This window comes from Acipenser ruthenus, chromosome 3, assembly GCF_902713425.1.
Source record: "Acipenser ruthenus chromosome 3, fAciRut3.2 maternal haplotype, whole genome shotgun sequence".
In the NCBI taxonomy this organism is placed as follows: domain Eukaryota; kingdom Metazoa; phylum Chordata; class Actinopteri; order Acipenseriformes; family Acipenseridae; genus Acipenser; species Acipenser ruthenus.
This window is the reverse complement of record NC_081191.1, coordinates 38,128,741-38,146,071: the sequence shown is the minus strand read 5'-3', so window position 1 is coordinate 38,146,071 and position 17,331 is coordinate 38,128,741.

Sequence of the window (17,331 nt, the reverse complement as noted above, 5' to 3'; positions counted from 1 at the left end):
CATTCTCACAGATGGTACAGAACCATGGCCACATGGACCACTTAAATCTAATTCAATATCTGCACTACAATAATTTCATCAACTACTGTATATATATACTTGTAGCAATGTTGGGTTTTACTGATCATAAGTTTTCTTCTATGTCGTTCTTCACCTTTACAAAAACAACACCTCTAATGAAGGCCAAGCATGAAACCAGTGGAGAATAAAACTTGAATCCCCTCTGGAGGCCGTCAAACAGGCCCTGTCAGGCTGAGTGGATATTATGTTTTGCTACAAAGGGATCTCTGGGAATATTGAGGTTGCCTTGGCCCCATCCCTGTTGGAAATTAAATTGTATTGAGCAAAATGCTGAAACCATATTGTATTGTCAAAGGAGATAACGCCACTTACTCCAGCCGAACATTTAGTGCCGACATGCTGGCCTGACAGAGAATTGCACTAAGGCATCACAGCTGAGTTACTATTTTAATCATGGTAAATACACCAGTTTGTAGATATTAGCCAGCAGCAGCCAAGGACAGAACAGCACTGAGATTTCCAAAGAAGTATGTTGTTAAAATGAACATTTTGTGTCACATTTTTATGAGGACATAGTGATTGGTAACACTTTGTAATAAGTGTCAATAATTCAAATACAATTATGTACAAACACAATTTCCTATTGAATTTAGATTGGATTCATGGGAAGTAAATATCTGTTTATGACACATTTTACTGTACACTCTAACACATATTTTAAAGTGTGAACCTAACATCCCTCATACAGAACTAACACACCGCAGATACAATTTTAAGCACCTGAAAGCCATTTCACAGAGATAACATTTAAAGTTAAGTACTACATTTTACTTATGTTTTTATTTAGCATTTTTTTATACATACATACATTTAATTGAATTCTTGATTGTATTTCTTAGAAATACTTCAGATTTATACATAAATGCATGCATACTTTTCATTCAATTCAAAATGTTAAGAATACATTTGACATTCATTTTCCAGCCAGATCACAAAATTATGTTTTAAATTAACCAAACAAAAACCAACAACACCTCTGGTGAATCCATGTTCTTATGCAGCCATGACTGTGTTAACCTGAATGAATGTAAACCCTCAATACCCAGGATTTCACTTGCCATCTTGTCATTATCTGTTGTAGGATTAACAATTGAAAGGCTTTCTGTAAATTGATGTTGAGATGCATTGAAAAGGGAGGCAGCATATTAATGTGAGATTTTTCTGTTTGTAATTGACTTTGCATATTGGTTATTCTTCTTTATTGGGTTTTTATACAACTAGAACATTGACTGTTAAGTTGTAACCTATTTCCTAAACCTGTTTACACAGCACCCTACCTTACCCCTGGATCCCTTGAAAATTGCTTGGACACTGGAGCCTAACTCTTACCTCCCTGAACTAGTCAACCCAGCTTGCACATAACAGTACTTGCATTTCATGTTTATATTGACTGCCATCTTCAGATGTCACATTCAGAGGCAGTCTTCATCTTCCCTGGTCCATCACTATGATCAGAACGAGAGGAGACCCATCAGTGGTCGTCTGGTTCCTAATTGCTGATTGATCCCAAAACTGTCAAATCAGATCTTAAAGGATCCCAGGGATTCAGCAACAATGTGCCTCTGTAACCAGTCTCTTCAGACTGCATGTTCAGCAATTGGTGAGATGCCTATTATTTCTTAAAGACCCAGTACTTCTGTATTTCAGCATGGTATACAAATCAGGAAAGCCGGTATCATGCATCTTTCAAATCTTGATTAATTTTCACTGCTACCCATTTACAGTATGGGCAACTAGCAGTGTATTAACTGCTTATTTATGGCTTAACAGCAGAAAATATAATGCGCAGTAGATCCCATCACACACCACAAAATCCATCTCCTAAAAACGTCCTCTAATAAAGGGGCCACATCTTATTACCATATTTGAGACTCCTTCTGAATGCTTATCTTTTACAGATCATGACCCCTTTGTGATTATTCTAGGAAGCTACACCCATATATTTCAACAGAAATGCGAAAGTTAGGGTCTGTGTTTTTTGTTTTTTTTTCAATCCAAAGGTGTTGAATTAGCCCTCCCAGTTTCACCTAAGGGGAATCCCAAAAGTCAAGTGCTTGTCATACCAAAAACCACAGATTCGCAGACTGCAGCGTAACACCTGCCACAAGCTGTGGTGGTTCCTTTTTTTCATATTGTCTGACAGTAGCAGTTGGAATTCACCAGAGAGGAGCAGACTCTGGGGTAGAATCCCTGTGGCCACAAAGATGAATTTAATAATGCAAGGCTGGTATGGGAGGAAAGGCGCTCCCTCCCTAGCACTTATCTAGACACTGGTCACCCAGCAGGTCCTATATTGCAGCAGCAAGCTGAGGGAGGCTGCCAGAGCCCCTCGCCTACAAGTTCAATATAAATGAACAGTGGGAACCCACGGACCTGGCAGAAAAGCTTAGCAAAGTTAAAGCCTCTTACGCCATGCTTCAGTGGCCATGCCAACTGTAGCAGCTCGCCTGTCTGCAGTGATGACACAGGGCTGTTGTCACAGTGTGTTAAAGGGACAGCATTCAAAGGGCTCATTTTAAAGGTATTTAGCACATATACTGTACCGTGCACACCTTTTCACTGTTTTTCTTTTTTCCTCAATTAATTTTGTCATTATTGAAAGTTGCATTGTTTTGTTTTCAGACAAATCTATTTTCTTGTTATTTTTTATAATCATCAAAGAGATCAAATACCTTTTCTAAGGGTGGATGTGATTTGACAACCAACCTTAAAAATATATATCTATTCATTTATCTGTAAATCACACTAAATTGAGTACATTTCATCTTTTCCAAAACGAGCAACCCCTTTAGTCTTTTATGCATTGTTTCTGGGCTGGTAAGGCTGCTCCTCATGTGCTCTTCATGTGCTTTACTGCCCAAAACCAACTTCCATGATAATTCACACCAGAATTTGTATAAATGAACTAACCTACAATTCAGTCCAATATTTCAAGATGTCTGTATAGCGACTCCAGTAAACAAATCTAAAGAAGTAATTAACACATTAACTACTGGCTAATTATAGGCTAACAATGAGGGACAAATATGCCCATTATGTGTAAACAATGTTGCAATGTTGGGATACCAAAAATGTTAAACAAAATTGATTGTGGCATAGGGCAAGTAGATTTTTTTAATGAAACATTATGTAACAGTTTTTAGGAAACTATGTACTTTTGGGGTAATGAAACCTATGACTAGTGAATTCTCTGAAATAAGTTTTAAAAACTTCTTTAAATCAATCTATACATATTTACAGGGATAAATAAAAATAATTTAAAAAATGATGCCTGTTAAATGCAAGTAGCCATGAAAGTGCTCTATTTAATAAAGTGCTAATCAGCAGTTTTTAGTAAAGCAATGACCAATTCATTAAATGGTGAACATTAATTAATGGGAGGATTGTTTAATTATTGCTAATTAATTTAATTATGTTGAGTCTAAACTAACTGTGTGTCTGTAGGACTATAATACTGGTAAGCAGACAAGGCGTGTACAACTACAGGCCCCAGTGATAATATATTCAGACCCAGATGTTTTTCTATTTGTAATTTACTGTGAAACAAATGAGGTAACTTTAGTTAGTCATTTGTGTATATTTAGCTTTGCTTAATCATTTTCTCAGTATTTTATTCCTATATTTATTTGCTTTTTTTGTAAATTACATCAAGATTGTTCAATCATTATAATATAATCCATATACTGCTAGTAAATCCCTCCAGACAAATGAATGTCTATGCCTTAGTTTTACATACAGTATAAGGCAGATGCATTCACATATGTTTTGCTGTTGGTTTTGTAGAAAATAATAGAATTGCAGCAAAATGAGAATAATACTTTTGTTTCCTCCTTTTCATCTAGTCTACCAAGTAACAGGATCTGCTTAGTTGTCCCAGTAATTTCTATTCTAAGAGCTGTGAAAGCAATATTATCGTAACAGATGGGTTCTTAGAACTGGTTATGGAGAACGGTAGGGGTTTTTTCCCTTAGGGCAACCAAATCAAAATAACCACTGGCTGGGAGGTTTAAAGATTACTCCCCATCTTAAACAGTTTATTCTTTTCTAGAAATCAACGTGATGCAAATTGCAGCCAGTTTACCAAATCACAGAGCATGCAAACTCACCTTTGTGTTTTGAGTTTTTTTAGATGCCCCTATCTAACAATGCATAGGAGGCCGGGCACAGACAGGAGAAGCCAGGCTCATTTGCAGTAGCAGTTTTATAACTATTAACCTCATCTCACCAGCAGGGGTCAGAATCCCTAAACACAGTGCATCACACAAACTGGCCTAAGTACCTTCCAAATCATAACTACTAATTCATTATTAAAACAACCTTTGCAGCCATCCAATTTTAAAATAGGTAATAACAAAGCAATTGTCTTACCTCAAAACAGCGAAACAGCATTCTTTTTATTATTTTTATGGTGAGGTTTTTGTTTTCTAGTCTTTATCTGTGTGCATTTTTCACTTTGACTCAGGACTTTCAATAGCAATACGCTACTACTACTTGGTTTTCTTTCCCATTCATTTCTTATGTTACAGGTAACAAGGACCCCTCCTGACCCTTCATAGCATCCTTTGGGCAAAATAGAACATGTCCATAATGCTCAAGTGAGTTCCTATTATCTGTAACACAGGAAGTGTGCTTGTAGCGTGATGGCAGGAAAAATAGGCTTCACCTCATTCAAGGTGAAAATAAAGTGTAGAAAACAATATAATCAACAGTAAAACAATAAAGGAGTCGTTAGACTGTTATTAAGCTGAGTGTAAAAACCGGGCCTAATCCTACAGCATGACAGAGCATAGGCTCTGCACATGGGTGCGTGTGTGGGTGAAAGTTTGGTGGCTGACGGACATCTTGCTGAAGGGACAGCCTGCAATCAAGATGGCCACCATTTGCACAGCCACTTAGTTCAATGTTTGATTGTTTAATTAATTGTGTGATTGGAAAAGTGTGCAATGTGGCCAGCCACAAAACCTTCACCCACACACACACATACACGCAGAGTCTCTGCTGTGCCACAGTGACATTGGCAAACATAACCAAGAACCTTGTACCTCCAAAGACTGCTGCAATATTGGCCCTGGAGAAAGTTGTACTTTTGTAAGGTGTTCAATGTCATGTGCAAGGATCGGGTCGTCAGGAATAAACTCTATTCTTGATTTTGATTTCATGTTCTTTGTTGGTAATGCTTTAGGTAACAGTTTACATGAAGTGACTCTAACTACATAGTAATTACAATGCAGTAACACATATATGGTTGTGTAGTTACAATGTGATAAAGTACAAACTGAAAAATGTGCACAGTTTTACAGTTTATAAACACTGGCTGTATATTTGCAATGTAATTACTATGTAATCACTCATATAATTATTTTATTAGAAGTGTGCCCAATTTGCAAAGCTTTAATTGTTTCAAGTTGATTTTGCTAAAATAAATTAAATCTTATATTTATTAAACTGGTTTAAACTGCTGTTAATTTCTTTAACAGCAACATTTTCAACAATATCAAAACAGACTAAAACGATACATTCTTAAAACTCTTTGCAAATAGGGCATAATATTAGTGTGTGCTAAAAAATAATTGCTATGTATTTACATGATTAATAATGAAATACACTGTTGCTGATTCTTGGACCTGACTTATACACATATTCCTTGCATGACAAGTCTGAGACAAATAATTTTATGATACATTTAATAGTTACTCATATTTTAAAATGTGTGCGTTTTCATGGTTAATTAATATTAGTATAAGGGTTACATATGAATTATTGTTTCCTTCATCTTCATTTAATAGTAAATCATATACTTGTTCTTGTCTTATTACATTTATTTTATTATAGTCAATAAACACCAGAAAACACTGTGAAAACAGTAGAAATGGTTACTCAATTTAATGTCACCAGATCTCCTAAAATGTACCTGCAGTTTAAAAGTCTACAAGAGACAGCTTTGTAGTGGGGTTAAAATGTATTTGGTACCATGGATGGAAACAGCTAACCCCTGAATACACATTTTAAACAGAGAAGGTCTCATTATTTCAAGACCAGTGTCGTTTTGGGGGGTATTGGAGAGGTTCAGAGAAAACTTTCTTTTGTGATTTGTTCAAGAATTTAAAATATCTGACAGCCAGGGGTTTATCACACTAAAAACTAAATTGGCCGTTGGTTTTGCCTATAAACGTTTGCTGTGGTATGCCCATCATCAATTCTACAAAACAGCCACACACAATTCCCTCAGCTATCACCAAAAGTACCTCAGGTATTAATTGACCCAAACAGTAGTCTTGTTTTATTTTATTATCCTTGTGTGATTAAAATGTAATTTACAGGGGAGACAGATCCAGGAAGGCAAAAGTCCAAGATATAATCATAAAAAGCACAGCCATCAAAACACATTGGCAAGCAGGTCATACAAGTTAAAACAAATTGCATGAACCCTCTACTTTCATATTATGTCAGTAAGCAAAGTAAGAGCTGGATCATGAGAATGTATCGATATCTTAACTAAGGTATCACAGCTAACGCATATATTACATATAATAAAGAATAATCCATAGTTAAAACAAAACAACAAAGGAGGAATACAGTTTTTAAGCATCCCTAGTTTTCAGTTTATAAATAATCTTCAACTGGGGCCCAAAACAGCCCAAAATGATCTTGGTTTTTAATTCTAAAAGTCTATCTTTCCAATAGGTAGAATTTCAGCTATTTCATACAGCTATTCTCTTTGTGAGGGAGTTTTATCTGTTGTTCAGGATTACCTTTTTAGCTGCAAACTATGCAATATCAAGGATAGTGATATGTTTGGTTTTGTAATTCCTCAAGTCTTTTTTTTTTTTTATACAGTCCCAGCAACTGTATTACTGGACTATTAACTACTATGTCTCTTTTGCCCTTTTTCTGAAAAGAACACACCTTGGTTGGTTCAGCTGCAGTGAAACTACTGTACCCACGTTCTCACCGAGGGCTGGTTGTCACGACAGCATACCCTCACAACGAGAGCCCAGTAATTGCAGGTTTTGTTTATTTTGGCCTGGGCACCAGGATTGTCAGGATGCATTTCCTCTAACCAAGTGAGGGCTGCCACTGTGCTGCAATCTGTGCTCATTTCTCAAACAGCTAAACCCTTTGACACTGTGGTTTTTAATTAAAATTACATTATGATTAATCAGCTGGAAGGGGGATGCTGCATGAGGCAGGTTTGATTACAACCTGTGATGGGCGATCTGACTGCCAACTTGCTAAAGATGTGCTGGCAGATGCCAGGCAAGCCAGCTTGTAGAGTTTTCAGGGGCGTCTCCATGGAGGCCGCTGTACTGTACAGAAACGGATAATAGCCAGTATAAAGCAGAGATAGGTAGGTTGCTCTGGAGAATTTGTATCAGGAACAGCTATTGATTGGGGGTTGTTCTGCTCAGTGCCTTGCTCTTGCTTCGGAGGTTGTAAGAAAATGTGTTGAATGTCTTCTGGCTGAGAGAATTTTTATCCCATTGCAATCAAACAAGGTGTTTGAGATAGATTCGACATTTACCTTCTGCGCCCAAGTGCGTGTGTATCTGAGGCACTGCGCCTTGTATTTTATTCATGTAGTCAGGCTGAAGGAGTGTCTGTTGTAGACCTGTGTATATAAAACTAAGGGATAGGAAGCATTGTTGAGTATATGTCTACAAAATCTTCCTTACCGTAAACATCTACTGTTGCTATTGGCAATAAGGTTCTATGTTTCTACAATCAATACAATGCAATACAATACAAATGTATTTTTATATAGTGCCAGTCACAACAAGGCATCCCAGAACGCTGTACACAGTTAAAACAAAACTAAATAGCTCATGTCTACAATACCCTCCAGTTACAACCCATTATTTAAAAGCACATTAAAAAAAGTATGTTTGCAATTTAGATTTAAAAGAATCCAGTGTTTCAGCCTGCCTAATGGTAATCGGAATAGAGTTCCACAACCGAGGAGCACAACAGCAAAAAGCTTTGTTTTAAGATGACTTTTTGGAACAATTAAGAGTTCTGCATTTTCTGATCTCAAAGAATGGCTAGGAATATAGATAGTTAGTACTTCTTGGAGATAGGATGTCCCTAATCCACGAAGAGCTTTATAAGCTATTACAGCAACTTTAAAGTAAATTCGGTAGCTCACTGGTAATGCCAAACAAAGTACTACCCGCATTTCAAAGTACATAAGCAGATTAATAGTTACAAATAAACAGGTCAAAGTTGTATACAGTGATATTGTTTGACTAAGACCTACTACAAAGTGACATGCAAGACACTAGCATTATCACTGGCACCCATTTTATTGGGTGGAAGAACATGGTTCTTGGTCTTGTATTGTAATTCAGGATATGCAGATATTTGAAATACATCTCTAGGTTTAGAAGTTACTTCTGATTTCTGGTACCTAATCACGTTCTGTGCTGTAGGTTCCCTTACTTTTACTCAAGTGATCTAGCCACAATTTGACAATGTGGCCTACAGCACAGGGTATGACTAGCAGTTAGATTGTAAAATCAATCAAAACATAAATTATATTAAATTGATTATATTAGATTATATTAAAAGGAAAGATATTCTATTAAAATATGGTTTTATTTCCTAATTAATCCCAGTATGCCACTTATGGTCCAAAAAAACATAATAATAATAGCCTTGTGGACTTACCCTTTTAAATACAGGTCACCTCGGATGCTGTTTTAGCCAGATAAACTCCACCTTGGAAGTGATTCCATCGCAAAGGTTCTGGAGAGTCCTGTTGAGAGTGTTGTATATGCATTAGCATTTGTATTGCGCTTTGGGCTGTGATCAAAATTTGGCCCAAAATGTCCTCACAATATATCTATACAATTTAAGTGATAACTACAGTGCACACTGAGTGTATGACTAGATCACAGACAGAGTTCAGGCTTTTATTCTAGTGAGGGAGATAATTATCTCCCAGCAAAACAGTGCATTCTTTAGTTATAGCTGTTATGTGGCACATGCAATTGGACTTTATTTTTTAAGGAAGTTTTAATAAAATAGTCATGTGCTGCTTCAGCTCTGAATCTGACTCGCAGAATCAGTCATTCAGCAGCAGGCTGCACATTGCTGTGAGGGGGAGCCTTTATGTCGTTGGTTTATCCAAACTTTGTTGTCTCCTGATATCTCGTGGAAACATGATTTGGAATCCCAATGAAAGTGAATGGGTTCCACATTTCACACAATACAACTTATAATGCAAACCCCCCCACACACACGCTTTTTGATAACCAGTACTATCACTTCTTATTATTTAGTAAAACAGCATGTTTATTCATTCCCATATATAGTTTAATCAGTTGCAGGTAAAACAGTGTTGTTGTTAAATATCTTGTTTATCCAGTATTTTAGATATCTCTATTTCTACATCACCCTTATTGCCATTACTTTGGTGTAACAACACATTTAGGTTGCAGCAGTCCTCAAATGGAATGATTATGGTTATTGATTTTGAGAACACCTTTCTGAATTAAGACACCTACAGACACCCACTCCCACCAGACCTTCCCCTACACAAAAATATTCACACAGGCCCCGATCAACACACAAAACCACACATCCTCATACTCATACATAAGTCAGCCCCAACCCACACTTTCCTTCACACCGAGTGCAACCCCCTCCACCAAATGACTTGAATAAATCCAGTCTGAGGCGCCCTTTTGATCCTTTATTGAAAACAAACAAACAACAACAGAACCACACATACACATAGCATATACAAACTCCTAACTGTACCCTTTATATCACATTAATATTAAAGAAAATCCAAATAGGCCACCAGTGACAGGATATCAGCAACATTTCCATTACAGGTAATATCCTGTCATGTGTGCATCACTGTGATTTACAGTTGTTGTTTCTGCTTAGATCATTATTTCCCAGGCTTACTAACTATTCCAGCAACAATATCAACTTTTCAACTATGGCACCCCTAAAAACTGAATTCTGAAGAAATGTGGTCTGAAAAGGGAACAATTTCTATAAATATTTGGAGATTTTCCATTTGCCACAGCTGCAGAGGGAGCATAATGTAAAGCAATTCAAAGTTTAAGGCAGATAAAAAAAATAAAAAAAAATAGACCTGCAGGTGAGGCAAACAATTAATAAGATAACTCAAGCAGAGATTGGATCAAAATGTAAATTTAAACACTTCCTCTTCTGTGCCTTGTTTTCAGTTTACCACCTTCTCACTTTCGTCCTTGCCAAGCAAGGGGGGTTGTCAGTAGAACTGCCTCCCTTCTTACATATGCCTCTAAAGGCTAGTCCGAACACCAAACAAACAACAAACGATGTATTTTGAAAATATCAAATGTCTACCTGTTAATAAAATGTTTCCTGATTGAAACTACAACAGTGCACATCCCTGGTGGTCATTTCTAAAAACAAACCAAAAATTAAAAACCCAGCTTACTACAGAAATCCAGCCTTAAAAGTCTTTACAGAAGGTTCAAAAAGGACAATAGTTAGTAAGCCTGGCAAGTAACAATTTAAGCAGAAGCAGCAATAGAGAATTATACAAAACACACTCACTTGGAAATCAAAATGGTAATGATATGAAGCTTTAAATCGATTAAGTTAGGGTTTCAAAATAAGATCCTGCTCATGGTAAAATGTTGTGATTAATATGAACTAGTATGGGATGTATCAGGCTCTATTTCTTCATACATGAACTCTTATTACCCTGCACATTTAGAGGTTCCATAGACGTCTTGACGGCTAAGTATGGTTTCACCTATTTCAATAGGCAACATTATAGGGTGCCATCCAGTACATTAGGCATTACTGGTTCATTTGAAACAAAACAGGTTTAAAATATGTATTGATTTCCGATTATGATAAACTTATACTTTAAGCAGTACTTACATTTTTATATTAAATTAGACAGATGATTTGTTGATACATCTTTGTCAGTGGCTTTTGTGACATTCATACAACTCCAGTGCTGTCTTTATATATCCTTGATATGATCATGTTTAGTGATCTATAATTAACATGCTTAAATCAAGGAACATTGAAAGTGAAATGCTACCCTTTCTATAGTGTGGCTTTTATGAGTATAATTTTAAAAGGTATTGTCCAAAAGTTATTTTTGTATCCCTTTTTATTCAGATTAAAGTGGTTTATGATATACTTGGGAATGTCTTAAATTATGAAGATATATATTAATATTATATTATATAATAATAGGGAATATAACAGGGGTCTCTATGCTTGTTTTTGAAAAAAAAATGTTCATCCTATGACCAACACATGAAAATTGTTCAATCTAACAAAAACAGTAGAAAAAAATGGGGATGCTCTTGCTAACTTGAGATGTATGTCATTTTATACGTGTAGGGTGATTTGTGAAAAATGTAGCCGCAGGATAAATAACAAAAAACGGGTATAAGATCTAAAAACTTTTAGAAATAGCTTGTGGTTCATTAGACCCCAGTGCTTTTCTGGAGATATACTTGCTTCTTGATATTTAAACTCAGGGTTAGTCAATGCTGGTTCAGTGTGTGTTGTAATAGTAAAGTCAGTGAAAGGGTTAAGAACATGACCTCTCAAACATGTTACTTAGCATGCCAATACTCCTCATGCAAGTGCAACAACATGTGTGCTGATTAAAGGGGACCAGAGAAAAGGTCAAGCTCTACATATGACTGGGATCTCAATCACTGTGGAAATAAGACTAGAAACGGTTACCCCCAAGCCCATCTACTTTGAGCCCTTCACAAGCTGGCAGCTATCCCCACCAAGGCATCTTCTCCTATCCTATTGGGTCTGAATCAGGCTGGAGTTGGGGCATGCCTAATTAGATGCATTTGAGATGAAGAGTTGATTGAAATACTTAATTTGGTGTCTGTTGTATCTGCCGTTCAAGTATGGTTGTCATGTTGACAGTGTAATAAGCTGTGCAGAGCAATGGGGAAAAGGAACAAGGGGTGCAGAAAGCATGGAAAATGTCTTTCTTACCAAATAAAAGGGGAAAAAATTACCACAAAATAATTAAATATGTCAGTGTTATAGTGTAACATAAATGTTATTTGTATATGGGCCAGCACAAGATAAGTTCACTGTTCTGCTGTTTTAAGTGGTGTTATCTTTCAAGATCTCTATGGTGGTATGCAGTGTTAAAATATGTTTTATAAAAGAGAATGGATATACAATAAAGGGAATGCAGGGAGGTTTGAAACCATGTTAACAAGAACAAGGAATCACTTCCCTGAATACATGCGCAGCTTGTCTTTGCAGATGGGTTATCACATTATATGCATGATTAACTGGCATATAATATTCACAATGTCTTTTTATACATTTAAGAAAAAAAAAAATCAGTGCTGGGAAGTCCCTATATTGGTTTATTTGTTACTTCACAAAGACAGTATATAAAATAAAAAACAAGGATTTTTGTAGTTTTTATAATTTTAGGAGGATGCATGAAAAACATGATCTGTCTGAGGCCTGGAAACAAGTAATTTGTTAGACCCAATACCTTGAAGATATGCTCTGTCTATACATTAAAAAAAAAAAAAAAATATATATATATATATATATATATATATATATCTGTACTGGGAAGTCCCTGTATTGGTTCTTTGTTACTTACACAGTATTTTCCATTTTGTGGCTATGAATTAACTTGCAAATGCGTATGGCAATCACGTTACCACGCTTTTCCTTTGTGTTGCACCATAGTTAACCATGTAATTGTGAATTGTTTTTACAATTCATTACTCATATGTGACCATGCTTTTACTAGGATTTCACCACTATGTACTGCCATAAACACTAAAAAGGGAGGAATAAGTCCCAGGTGTGTGTATATATATATATATATATTCTCTCACATAGAATAGACGGTTTTAAATATAATAGCTGTTAAATGTTATGCAGTTGCCACATAGTAACGTCTCTGGCTAAAATGCATTTTATTCCAATGAAGTTTCCTAGGGCCATATTGACAGCTCGTATTAAAGCTCAGCTGGAGGTACAGTACCTCCCTGTCAAAACACATAAACCTTCATCTGAAAAAGCACTTTTAATAAGATGTACAGTGAAGTCTAATTAATGCAAGGACTACCTAGCCTTTGGAATGATGATCAAATGTGACTCAACAGGGGAAATAAAAACATTAAAAAACAGCTTTAAAAAAACACAAAGGCAAATATGTTCTTCTCAAGTTTCTGATAATAATTTGGATAGGGTGTATGTTTTTTTTTTTGTCTTTTTTTTTTAACATAACTTTAAACATTTTTAATACATTTTGACAAGAGGTATTGTAAACAAGGGTACACGGAAACATATGTACTGGTCCATTGGTCCATATATATATATATATATGTTTAACCTGAATACCTTTAATTTCTGTGGCAGTGCTGGAGTTTCCCCTTACTTTTTAATATTAATAAGCCTGCTAAACCAGGAAACATATAATAGATCTCAAGTGAACAGGTATCTGTCTTTTTAATTCAATTAATGTAATTCTGGTCTAATGTGTGTAGCTTTCCTATAAAACATCTGCAGTTAAACTATTAGTTTAGTTAGTTAAAACAAGGAAACTATTGTTACATTATCCGCAATAAAAGTAGGCCTCAACTGTAAAATGTAAGGTACTATGCCATTTTGTCTTTCCATAATTACTTACGTGCTGTTTATTATGCCTGTTAAATTAAGTACTTTCACTATAGCCTACATGTACAATAGAATAGCGGTGGGCCCAAAACCACATTTTTATTTTCATAAATGTGTGCTTTTTGCACACAGGCCAGGTTCAGGTTATTCGGCCATGGAGAAAATACTCTTGACTAACTGAGCCTCCCCAATGCAATATCAAAAAGCAACAAGAATTCATATAAATAAAATTGAATTATTCAATTTTAGTAAACCGCAGCACTAAACATATATTTTCAAAGATCACTGAAAAAATTATTAAGATAATTGAATTACTGTAATTACTTCTGTAGCTGTATTATAGCACGGTTAAAATCAGTAGATAATAAAATTGTAATTGTAATTGTAACTAGCGTTTGGTGTCACAGTACTGTAGGTGTCTTGTTCTGCACAGGTTTACATGTAAAGATTTAGAAATTGCTTTAGGTACCTGAACAGCTAACAGGAAAAGATAAAATAAAAAATTAACAAAAAAAGAAAAATCCATAAAGCCAATAAGAGATGATTGCTCCAAAGTCTTTATACATGTGCTTCTGTGAAGTGACAGGTGATAAAAGAATGGATTACATATACGTGTTCAGCAACTTCACAGACAGTAAGTGTAAGTAAAAATTGAGAATCAATTTGGTCTATAATGCCGACGTATACTTTGGCATCAGCTCAAAGCTCTGTGTAGTCTGACCCCGGCGTGAACCCTTTGCCATGCTATCTATACGTATCATTTACTTTGAGCACTAATTGGTTTATGGACTAACGCACAGAGGCGTGAAACACCTCGTAATGCTCAATCACAGCAGGGTATGTCCACAAGAAGGCATATGCAGTGACAGAAAAGTCAGAAGACATGGCAGCATGGGTGAAGTAGTAATGCATGTCCCTCTGGGGCACAGAGTGATTGCGGGGATCACGGGAGAAGAGAGAGGGTTGCCACTCTCCAGCCAGTCACTGTCACTAGAATGTTCAGCACCTTGCAGAAAAATGAACAGCAAAACTGTTTTAACGTTTTAGAGAGAGAAAGCTAGAGAGAGAGAGAGAGCGAGAGAGAGAGAGAGAGAGAGAGAGAGAGGAAATAAAAGAATAGGAAAGAAAGGCACCAATTGGTCGTCTGTCAATCCAAGAGCTAAATATAAAAAAAAGGAAAAAATTAGGGGAATGAATACCTTTTTGGCGTGGTGACTTAAGTATCTGCCACTGTCTAAAAAAACATGTTTTTATTTGAAGTATGTTGAGATTTTTAATAAAACCTTTTTTCACCAGTGCTTTGTCTAACTGTCCGTCATCTTTCTTACAAGCCTGTGTGGTTTGAAAGGTCACATCTCATGATTTTTCAAAACCAGGAACCAAACAAACAAAACAATACAGGTGTGCAAGCAACAAAGCAGTCAGCTGTATAGGACAATATGGAAACATGATTACATAAATCCCATATTGGAGCTTGCCTTCACAGTACTTATTATTATTATTTATTGCGTAGCAGACACCCTTATCCAGGGCGACTTACAATTGTTACAAGATATCACATTATTTATACATACAATTACCCATTTATACAGTTGGGTTTTTATTGGAGCAATCTAGGTAAAGTACTTTGCTCAAGGGTACAGCAGCAGTGTTCCGCACCTGGGATTGAACCCACGATCCTCTGGTCAAGAGTCCAGAGCCCTAACCACTACTCCACACTGCTGCCTGAAAAGCAAGTCCTACTTTTCCTATAACTGATATCTTCCAAAAGTCCACTGCGTTCGTTCATGCGACCGCATGAAATGGTACCATTGAAGTATCTGAATCTGGATTATCTGAAGTGATTTACTCATTTTCTTCACAAACATCATTAAAAAATATATAATTGACCATAATATGTGTGTCTTTCGTATAGGAGACCTACAACATCATGGCAATGAGGTAATGCCAGGAATTTCTGGAATTATTTTGTTAGCTCTATGCACTTTAAATAAGATCGTTATGTGTGCCTTGGGGTGTCATTATGTTTTTCATGTTTTCTTCTCATTACAACCTTTCCTGAGAAGACGAACACTGACACTGAAGCCCATCTGCCCAACGGGCCAGCAAACCCTCTGCTGCACTGTAGGGAAGCTTATGTCAGTCTCTGCTCCCCCTGGGCGAGATGCTTTCCTATGGAAGGGCACCCCAACCAGCACTTGAAAAGGGTCCTGACACATCACATTCATGCAAAGAACATTGGCCTGATTTCAGAACGCGATGAGACCCTCCTGACTGCAGGACAAAAGCTCTGCCACCATAGACTGTGCTTGACATCAGGGGCTCAGGTCGTGACAGCCATAAGCCAGGCGTCTGGAATTGTGTTGGAGAAGCCTGTTTTTTGCGTACAAAACTTGTCAGTGATTTTGTAAACCTAATTAAACCCAGTTATGCATTTTATAATATTTGGGGGAAAAAAGAGCTGTAACAAAACAAGTACCAAAAGAAAAAAGAATAACTGCAGATTATTCAAGCGGTATACAACTATGGGCTGTTTCTAAAGCTAGCATGCAAACCCAATGTGCAAAAGAGGATACAAAGTCTGTCTTTCACCAAATATTAGGGTGGTCAATACTTGATTTTAAAGCAATACCCTGTAACTAGATTACATTTTCACTACTTTTATTATGTCAAATGTGTATTTGATTTTTCATGGCATTTTTTCATAGCATTTGTAAACACTAAAACTGCTGAATGTATCTTGCAGTCTTTTCCAAGCTGTACTTCCCACTGAAGGAATGCATGTGACACACATGAGTTGTTTCTAGGAGTTTGAGTTCATTTAAAAAAATATATACCCCAGAAAAAAGAACATTCTAAATGTTTACCATTTATTTTCTATAAAAGAACCCAAACTCACAAAAGCTAGATGCATCGGTTTGCATTTGAGTGCCAGTTATTGATTTACCTATGCTATGACTGATGTGTTTTCAATGCTGACTTAATTCCTTCATGCAACTTTGACAGGAAGCACAGCATTGAAGTATCTGCAAGAGTGTATAAATATTCTTTTTCAACACAGCTTCAAATAAATTAACCATAAAAAGTATAATTCACCTTTACCATAATGTGAGTGTTTTTCATATAGGAAAATATTAGACCAACAAAAATTACAGTAATATATATTTGGTTTGATTTCCATTACACGAGAGTAGATGTTAAAACTTCATGCTGATTTGAACTCGGCTCTCGCCAAGATAAGCACCAACTAAGACATAGCTTTACAGTAAACTAATGTGATCCATATGTGTCTCCATCCATTTACGTTTCCTTCCATATGATGATGTAGATATCCTTCTGTCTGGTGTTAATGGCTGAAGTCTAATGCTGGCTCCAGGGATCAGATTATTAGAATAGATTAACTAGAATTACTTTGTTAGCACGATGTACATTAAAAGCTTGATTTTTTTTATTTTAACATAACTTGTTAAATATTGGGGACATTGCTTACAGGATGCAACTTGTGGTCATATACAATGCTATATAGGCTAGATTTATGAAAATGAGTTTATGGTGCACAATTATGTATTTGCAGTGTGTCTATGTATTTTGTTGTGGGGGTTGTACTGT